The following is a 10,817-nucleotide window of genomic DNA, read 5'->3' as shown; positions in this document are numbered from 1 at the left end:
TTTTATCACATACAAACATTTGCATAGTTTAAATTTACAAATACTATTCACCATATTGCAATGATACTCTTTTGGTGATGTTGCAGTGGTTATAATGCTGCAAATTGTTGATTTTTCTTGCTGTGTTCAATTTCTGTAAGGGCTGTTGTATCATTTTAACTTGGAAAAGGTATCAATCCACTATAGGTTAAATAACAGGATAGACTAGACTTTCAACCTTGTGGTGGTGGCTAAGTGGTTAATAACATGGACCTTGGATACGCTAATTTTGAATTCTGTTTGGTCCATAGAAACACTTTCATTGAAGCCACACTTAACCTTGCATCTAGAAAGAAGGTAAATAAAATAATTAATTGAGAAAGTGGAAACTCCAAAAAAGATTACCTATCCAAATCAGTCAATATTAATAGATGCAGAAAGGGTCACCTCTGAAGTGAGTGAAATTACCTGGCAAAGTTGGCATCTACTTTACCTTTGAAAGTGTTAGAGTAATAAAAACAATTATGATTACTTATTTGAAGTTTAGGTTTGTATATTTGCTTAATCATTTCATAAGTTTTAAGATCTTATCAGAATATGCAGCTGATGTCTGTTAGGCTTCTTAATGTTTTCTTCAACTTTAATATTCAGTAAAAGTTAAGTTTGCTTAAATATCAATTCTCATGTGGAATAATCTCATTTTAATGTTATAAAAGAAAAAATGATTTATATGTATACCAGTATGGATGACTATTCAGAAATAACATGTGCTCTCTGCTTATCTCAGCATTGTTTCCAGTTGTCTTGAAATTTCTACTTGCCAACAGTGCCAGCTGAGAAGAGATTGTGCAACTCTTGCCACAAAAATTTCACACACGAGTCACCATATCATCAATGATGTTTTGTGGTATTCATCAAATCGATGAATGGACATCACACACACACACACATATATATATATATATATATATATATATATATATATATATATATATATATATAGACTAGCAAAAGTACCCGTCGTTGACTGGGTTCAAAAACAGCCTACAGAAAATGGATTCTGATTTATGAAAGTATGATAGGTTATGAAAAGGAAGGGTTGTAAAGAGATAGCTTCGAATTTGGGGGTATCAAAACCAAAGCAAAATATGATGAAAGTAAAAATAAAATAGATAAACCCCATAATTTGTTATGCCATACCTGTTCACACTGAAACACTTATCACAATATTCTGTGGATCTATATTAAAAAACCTTGTTAAACTTTGTGATATATTTCCATTCTATGGAGGTCAGGTGCGAACGAACACCCCATAATTTTATTATACCATATTTCTTCAAACTGAAACATAACTATCAAAGTATACTTATGCAGATAGATATGAAAAGTCTTTATTAAAGTTTGTGCCTATTTCGAAGCCAGGCGCAAACGCAGACCCCACAATTTTATGATATCATCCCTATTTAACTTAAAACATTAAAAGTATTAATCTGTACATCTATATCAAAAACAATTGTAAACGTTTTTTAAATTTTTTATTTCCATAGTTTGTGAACCAGGCGTGTACGCAGACCCCACAATTTTAATGAATCATCATTATGCCAGATCAAACATACCCAATTCTGTGTCTCGATACATCTTCTCTCATATGTGATCAGTTTTCTATAATAGTCAACCACATAGGAACCTATTCGTGACCAGACACACGCACATAGACGTTCAGCTTTATATTATAGATATATTATTTCAGGTATAATTTTTCTATAAATAGTCCTATTAAATTGACACTATAGCTTTCTTCATCCACTCTTTTAATATTTACTACTCTATTCAGCATCTTATTACAAGAGAAAGAGAGAGAAAAATTAAAAGCTGTGAAGTTGGGTTTTTATTTTTCTCAATTATGGTCATGTGATACTTTTCTTCTGAGAAATTTGAATTCTACATTCTGTGTCATTTTATGAAACTTTATCTTTAAGAGGCCAAGCCAAGTCTGACTTAAATCAAAACATGTTTGCATATATATCATAAAATGTTTGTATAAATAAAAACATGTGCTAAATTGTTAATAATTAAATGTTAATGTGATTTTTATAAAGAATTAAATTTATAATATTATGTCCATCATTTCTTAGGGGTTGGGAGATAGGCAGGTAAATCTTAGGTTCAAAAACAATATTGTTTTCTCACTTATTTATAAATGATTTCTGAATTAATTCATTAATGCATATTAATTAATTTCTGAATTAATTCATTAATGCATATTAATTAATTCAATAATGCATATATATATATATAATTTCTGAATTAATTCATTAATGCATATTAATTAATTCAATAATGCATATATATATATATAATTTCTGAATTAATTCATTAATGCATATTAATTAATTCATTAATGCATATATATATATATATATATATATATATATATATATATAAGCATGTTATATATCATTTTGAAGCGGGGTTTTTGCTCTGTGAAATTGTGTTATTTGTTACCGTTCTAAATCTCTTCATTCATTTTATTGCAGGCTTTTCAATAGAATAGAAAAAATTCAAATCCGCATGATTTTCTTGTTCCAGTTCAGACTAGGCCAAAAAGCTGCTGAGACAGTTTGTGATATCAATGATGCGTTTGGGCCAGGAACCACTAACGAACATGTTGCACAATGGTCATTCAAAAAATTTTGCAATGGTGACAAGAGCCTCAAAGATGAACATGGTTGCAGCTGGTCAACCGCGCACATTTGAAAGCCTTAATTGAAGCTGATCCTCGCAGAACCACACGAGAAGTTGCTGTTAAATTCAAGGTTGACCACTTAACAGTCGTTCGCCATTTAAAGCAAATAGGGAAGTCAAAAAAGTTGTATGAATTGAATGATAATCAAAAAAATTGTTGCAACAAAAATGACCCATTTCTCGAGCGGATTGTGACGTGTGATAATAAGTGGATCTTCTATGACAACCGGCGATGTTCTGCACATGGTCGAATGCCGGAGAAGCTCCATAACACTTCTCGAAGCTGAAATTGCACCAAAAAATGTTATGGTGACTGTTTGATGGTCTGCGGCCAGTCTCATCCATCATAGCTTCTTGAATCCGAGTGGTATGATTACGGCAGAGAAGTACTGCCGACAAATTGACAAAATGCTCCAACATATGTGCCCAAGATTGGTCAATATGAAGGGAGCAATTCTCCTCCGTGACAATGCTTGCCCGCATGTTGCTCAGCTGACCCTGCAGAAGCTGAACAAATAGGGCTACGAAACTCTGCCTCATCCGCCATATTCACTGGACCTCTTGCCCACCAATTATCATTTTTCAAGCATTTTGACAACTTCCAGCACGAAAAATGCTTCAAAAGACGAGATGATGCCAAATTGGCCTCAATGACTTTATCACTTCCAGAACTATGGATTTCTATGGATAAATAAACTCGTTTCTCATTGGCAAAAATGTGTCAATTGTAATGGTTTGTATTAATAAAGTTTATTATGAAAGGAGTCATGATCTTTTAAAGCTGAATGTCAAAAAGCAACATTATTTTTGCACCAGCCTAATATGTTTGTAACTAATTTTAATTACATCACCATTTTTAATCATGTTTTTTATTCATATGATAACAAATAAAAACTTTAAATATATATATTATCGCCTGAATAAAAAATTAGAAATACAAGTCTTAAAGTTTCAAGACAGAACATTCATTGATGAACCCTTTCTTTTTTTTTTTTTCTTTTTTTTAACTTATGACCGAGTTATGGAAAATAAATTATTTATATGTTTTTTCAAATAAAAGTCTTATGTGAAATTTCAGTATTTATATTATGAAAATCTTTAAAATCAAATTATTTTACATACCATTATGATAAGCAAATAATATTTAAAAATGAATAGATTAATATTTATTTTTAAAAATATATTATTTATCTGAAATTGGATACATGTAGAGCAATTATTATTTATCTGAAATTGGATACATGTAGAGCAATTTTTTTTATTTCTTTTTATTAATTCCTAAGTTGCCCCACCCTAAAATTATTCTAGCCAGAGTAAAATATATTTTATTGACAATAATCTGTTGGAAAGAAAATAAGACAAATTGGCTAAGTAAAATCAAATATCGATTTGTCAGAATGAAATCTGTTGCTGCCTGATTTTGAGAAATACATTTGATTTTTTTATATTTATATATATATATAGTGTGGGTAGTGAGTTACAAACCCTTCTCCATTATGCTCTTTCCTACCTTGATAGCCTGTATATTTTGGATGTATTTTCATCATGGTATCCAATGTATAAATATTGACTTATATTTTATCCTGTTTGTTCTTGATAAATCCCTAAGTTAGGGCAAAATATTAAATCATGACCCTGTGTTTATTTTTTTGTATTCCTATTAATTTGTCTTTTTTGCTTTTTCTCTTATTTCCATTTTTGTTGCTTATATATTCTTGTAGATTACTAAATATCAAGTTAATATAATAAAATATTAAGTTAATATTTATTAGTATTTATTCCAATACAATTTTTGTAGAGTTATATATTTTTTTATAGAAATTAAATAGCTCTACAAATGCAATCAACACATTATTTTACCTATTTACTATGCCTCCCCACGGGACAGAGTTAGACACCAGGGTCGTGTTTTTACGTGGAGAAAAGGTACAAAAATAAAAATTGTCTCAGTCGTGAAGGATTTCTCCTCCACCGAAAGAGAACAAGAAATAGAAGTGCAGCATCTGAAGAACAGATACTACACTTTGATCTTGACCAAAAGGCCAAGCATTCAGATTGATTATTGAGTTCTAATATCCTTTATTATACTTTTTCTCAGACTATAATTATATGCCTTATTCATTTATTCTTATTTTGTTTAAAGCTTTGGTACATAGATCTCCAACAGGCTCCCCTTTCTCATTCATATACAGTAACAATCATGCACATGCTCTTACACACATACCTCCATACATATTCATTTTATTGGCAATGAGCATAAATATATATATAGAGAGAGAGAGAAAATAAAAAGGAACAAACCGTATTATGTGTTCATCAACGTTTCGTCTTTATTTCGAGACTTCCTCTGGATGAATGAGATTAAGAAACCAAAAAATATACCAGTTCAAAATATTTGAAAATGTTTCACGTGCACAGTGTGACGCAGTTCTATTTCAGAGAAACGGAAAATATTGATGTTGGAAATTCAAAAAGGAGGGAGGGGGGCTGGCGCTGTTAAAAAGAAGGAAATTTTAGTGACGTCATATAGTCATTAATTTGATTTTAAAACTATAAACGCAAGTTTATATTCTTATTGGGAAAAAGATATATCTGTTGAAATTCAAATATATGTTTGTAACAGAAATGAAATGAGTGTTTTTTATGTAATTTATTGATTGAGATTATGTGTTAATTATTACAGGGGGTGTTTGAATGGTGTGAGAAAGTTAACCTGTGTCCACAGTTAAATAATGTTCTTTTAATAACAGTTTACTTATTAATGGCGCTATGTTATAGAAACCTCCACGTTGTTTAATAGTGCTTGAAATTGCGATAAGCGCAGATTCAAGAAGTCTCCGGCGCGGTTTATTTGAAATAAATTTAACACGTGAAACATTTTCAAATATTTTGTACTGGTATATTTTTTGGTTTCTTAATCTCATTCATCCAGAGGAAGTCTCGAAATAAAGACGAAACGTTGATGAACACATAATACGGTTTGTTCCTTTTTATTTTCTCTATTTTGTCGGAATACTATTTCCATTATTTTCATCATATATATATATATGTATATATATATTCTCATAATTATGCTGTTAACTGGTTTCTCATTTACTTTCAACAACTATAAATTTATGCCAATTTATTTTAATATTGTACTTATAAATAGACTAACTCTCTGGTGACAATTTCTGAATGTACTGTTTAATAAAAAATAGGTTTACCTTTGAATTTCTAGTTTCTCCTTTAAGAACATGAAATGGGGGAAGGAGTGCTAATAATTAATTGCAAGTTGATATATGTTAACTATTTATAATTCCATCACAAATTTGAAGTTTTCATTTCTGATTTTCCAAAAAGTAAAACGACAAGAATGTATTATGCTTACATCTAATATTGATTATTATTATGATTATTGGTATTATTATTATGATTATTCATCTAGACATCTAGACATAGCTTCTGTATTGAACACGCCTTGTTGTACTGCCAAGCAAGGCATTTGTCAGCCAGACTTTCCCATGTGCAGAGGGTGAGGTTACCCTGTTTCATGTCCCTTTTGTAAACATCTAAGAAGCATAGTTTGGGATGCTATAACTATTAGATCAAACAGCTTTAATATTGGATAAAATCCTATTATCCTTCTGTAAGATAAAACATGCAAAAATGATACAGAAGTACCACTTTGACTGTTCATATAAAATTCATTTCAACAGCTAACACATTGAATCTTTTTAATACGATTCATAGCACAATAGAGAGAAACAGAATTTTTTCTATTAATAGTAAATCAATAAGAACAAACTCTAGATTTGAACCATGTAAAAACAGACAGAAACACAAAAAATATCTTTATTTCATTTGAAAACGTTTGACTTTTTTTGTGAAAAACAATGTAAAATCGTATGTCCATCATGTTGAAGAGCGAGCTTTTTTATGATTATTGGTATTATTATAATTATAAAATCTAATTTTTGAAGGTATGGCATGTTTTGGACTGTTTGTCTCTGTGACATATACAGCATTTCAAAATGCACTGTTGTTAAATAGTAACCCATTTTAATGGTTATATATTTTTAATATATATTTATTTTAATAGTTATATATTTTTTAATATATATTTATTTTTATCTAGAAGTGATAAATGAAAAAAAGCATTTGTATTTAATCATTTAGGTATAAAGATTATAACTGCTTTATTCTTATAGTATTAAGTATAGTTATAGTATTATAGTATCTTTCTGATTTCATGCATACAATTTACAGTTTACTACAAATAACAAAATTTAGTGTTCTTTGTCTATGTGTACGCTTGTCTCTCTCTCTCTCTCTCTCTCTGTATATATATATATAAAAAGTGGAAAGTCTGTTTGAGTAAATGTATGAAGAAATCAGATTTGTGGATGAAATATTTCTCACATTCTTTTTGATTGATAAGAATTCAACAAATATATTTGCATGATTGCATTTGTACATGGTTGTAAAGATTGTGTGTGAAATTATGAAAATATGAACTTAAACAGCTAAGGAAACTAAACTTTAAGTCAAATCATTGTCCTGCCTTAATCGATATTCTATCATATTATACCAGCTTTTTTGTGAGCCAGAAGTGATGATGATCTTGATCCTTTTCTCGGGTAATCTGGTGCATTCGTAAAGAAGGATGATCACGACAATGATTTAAATCATAATTATATTTTGTTTACTTGAATAGTGGACATTCATTTAAGTTACTCAAAAATCTTTAAAAGGAAGTAGGAGACTTAGCACCTATATTTAATAGAACTTAGGGTTATACTCAGTTAACATACTTTTGAATTTTGGATGCAGCATTACCAGGAGCGGGGACAAGACAAATCAGTTTCTTTACTTTTATTGTTCTTCTATTGTGAAGCCATTTATTGAAATAAAATATAAGAAAAGGAAATTATTGAAAAGTATACAATAAAAATGAACAAAGTTATAGAGATAAAAATAACACAATTAGTTTGTATTTGCACTTTTAATAACAAAATTAAAATAATAAAAGCTTTTATTTTATTTGAAATTTTATAATAAAACTGATTTCAATAATTTTTGATCAATATAAGACTGAAAAAACCTTTTAATTGATTAGTAAATAAAAAAGAATGCTCGGAAAAATGTAATAAAAAAAAGAGTACATGCACAGGGGAGATATAGGCATGAGAGAAAATTAGGAAGTACACTAATTAACTATAACCGAACCTAGCATTACGTGTTTCTTCAATAAAATTGGCTCAGCAACTGAAATCCAACTTCAAATTTTTACTACTGTACATAACCAAGCTAACCAATGAAATATCTCTTATACTAGGTATCCAAAATCAATTTTTAATTTTCATTTTATCTAAAAAAATATATTTATGTGTGATCTTTTCAAAACGTAAGCAATGGTAGCAAACTTTTGGAGCGCAATTTGGTTATCAAATTATGACCAATAAAAATTTGTTGAAAATAATATTTTTTTTCTTCTGTTCTATTGATTCAGTAACTAATTTTTCACTAGATATGCACGTTTCAATGACAAGTAAACAAATGTAATGTTATTGTGTGGTAAATGAAAATTAATCATAGGCAATCGTCCATTTTCGGGAGAGGATGGTGTAGCTCTGGTGTTTATCTGCACCACTGAAAATGGTTATACAGTCCAACTTGAGGGCTGTAGTCCCTGTTGCACTTGATGCAGATGAAGTTGGATGGTTGCTGGGGCTGCCAATGTTGCTACTTCCACTTGACTCACTTCACAACAGGTGATTCCTCAGACATAGCTTCTGTATTGAACATGCCTTGTTATACTGCCAAGCAAGGCATTTGTAAGCCAGACTTTCCCATGTGCAGAGGGTGAGGTTACTCTGTTTCATGTCCCTTTTGTAAACATCTAAGAAGCATAGTTTGGGATGCTATAACTATTAGATCAAACAGCTTTAATATTGGAGAAAATCCTATTATCCTTCTGTAAGATAAAACATGCAAAAATGATACAGAAGTACCACTTTGACTGTTCATATAAAATTCATTTCAACAGCTAACACATTGAATCTTCTTAATATGATTCATAGCACAATAGAGAGAAACAGAATTTTTTCTATTAATAGTGAATCAATAAGAACAAACTCTAGATTTGAACCATATAAAACAGACAGAAACACAAAAAATATCTTTATTTCATTTGAAAAAGTTTGACTTTTTTTGTGAAAAACAATGTAAAATCGTATGTCCATCATATTGATGAGTGAGCTTTTTTCTTTAAAATAAAAGTATTTTCATATGCATAGAGATAAATGTTACTGCATATACAAAATTTGCTTTAAAAAAAGATTCACATAAAAAATGAATTGTCTGTCACTGAAAATAGTGACTTGAAAACAAAAACATATCAGCGACATAGGAGAAAGAATTGTATATTTATAAAGGGAAATCATTAAATTTTGTTTATTTTGAAATTTTCTTAAAATGACCCCTTAAATAAATGAGAAATTGAAGCAGATTTCACTATATTTACCCATTTTTGCACTTGCTGGTTTATGATCCCTACTTTAAGCTGACACTATGTTCATCAAACATTTATCAAACCACTATATGTAAAAAAAAATAAAAATCACATTTAGACTCAATTTTAAAAGCATATTACTGCCAAATAATATTTAACAAAAATGTTTACATTTTCATTGACAAATTAATGGGGTTTTATTTTAGTGCCAGGTGAGGGTCAAACTGAAAGTTGCTTTGAGAATTTTCTTGTAAATACAGTTTTACCAGTTTACTGTTTTTAAAAATCCTTTATTCTAAAATTTTTTTAGGATGACAAATTTTCTTTGAATTTATTTCTTCCAAATTTATGTGTGTTTTATATTTCAAATTCCTTGCAATGTCACAGTATTTCATATTTTTGGGTAATATTTTTTTGTTATTGCTAATACCAGTTTTGTGTTATTCTTACTTCATTTTTAAACTTAACAGGAAATGTCTCTAATATTGACTTTATATTTTAACTGAGTTCATTATAAGCAAATGTACTTGTCTAGTCAAACTAATTTTGTAATTCCTATTCCATGTAATGGCTGATTTAATTTCAGTCACAGTTTTAACAGGTATTAATATTTGTGTAATTGTTCTTTGCATAAAACTGATAATGCACAATAATACTGTCTTTAAAAAATATTTTTAGAATTATTTTTTGTGCTAGTTTTTCTTATTTTCTTATGATTCAAAGAAAATATTGAAATCATTGCAATATGTTTTAAATTTTTATCGAGCTAGGAATAAAGTTTAACATCTATTTTGTAGTCAGTCAGAGGAGAAGAAAGACTTCTTTACTGGGAAATATTTTCTTTTTTCCAGAGTACTCTTTTTTGGTAAGAGCTGGATATCCCTACTTAAAAAATGATGCTGTGCCTAAGTTTGCCTTTGTGGGGAGGTAATGATAAGTTTAAGATTAGAAATTCACTGTTTTTAAAGTTTTCAAAACTAACTTCTTTTTTTTTTTTTTTTTTTTTTTTTAGAGTTTTATTTTGAGCCTGTTTTGGGGGACTTCAAGTATTAAAAATCCATTCTTATATATATGTAGAAAATCACATATGCAAATGTGAGTCTTAGTCAAAACACATTTATCACTTTATAAAATGAACAATGAATTTATAATTGCTTTTTTATTTTCAAATATTGTTGAATCTAAAAGCTTTTCTATTCAACTTTTTATGCTCAAAGCTGTAATTTACCCATTTTTTTTAATTCTGCACATTTCAACTATAATTAATTGGTTAGCAAATTTTGTTTTGAAACTAAAATATCAAATGTTTAATTATTTTATTTAATAATTTTTCGTCAATAAGCTTATTTGAGCAATGTGTCGGTCAATCATAAAAGCTATCATCTCTTATTTTGTTCTTCTTTATGCACATATCTTGCTTTGCTCTGACTTTTTCATCTGTTGATCCATGAAAACAAATTGAAACAAGTCCGTTGTAAGTAGAGGATATATATATATATATATATATATATATATATATATATATATATATATATATTTGGTAAAACTGGTAATTAGTAAAAACCTGAAGAGAGTGCTCAATACTATCGCAGAGCAAATA

The 10,817-nt window shown here is 29.0% G+C and overlaps 1 protein-coding gene across 8 annotated transcripts in view; it reads left to right on the top strand.

Moving 5' to 3' along the window:
* The window catches only part of LOC145280019 (homeobox protein cut-like 1), a 971,332-nt gene that overhangs the window by 865,806 nt on the left and 94,709 nt on the right, over positions 1-10,817 (top strand). The gene's annotated exons all lie outside the window — the stretch shown is intronic.

The sequence above is a fragment of the Euprymna scolopes genome, chromosome 1, assembly GCF_053919585.1.
Source record: "Euprymna scolopes isolate OS-2025 chromosome 1, ASM5391958v1, whole genome shotgun sequence".
NCBI lineage: Eukaryota > Metazoa > Mollusca > Cephalopoda > Sepiida > Sepiolidae > Euprymna > Euprymna scolopes.
Note: the sequence above shows the minus strand (reverse complement) of the source record. Positions and strands in the feature narration are given on the sequence as shown.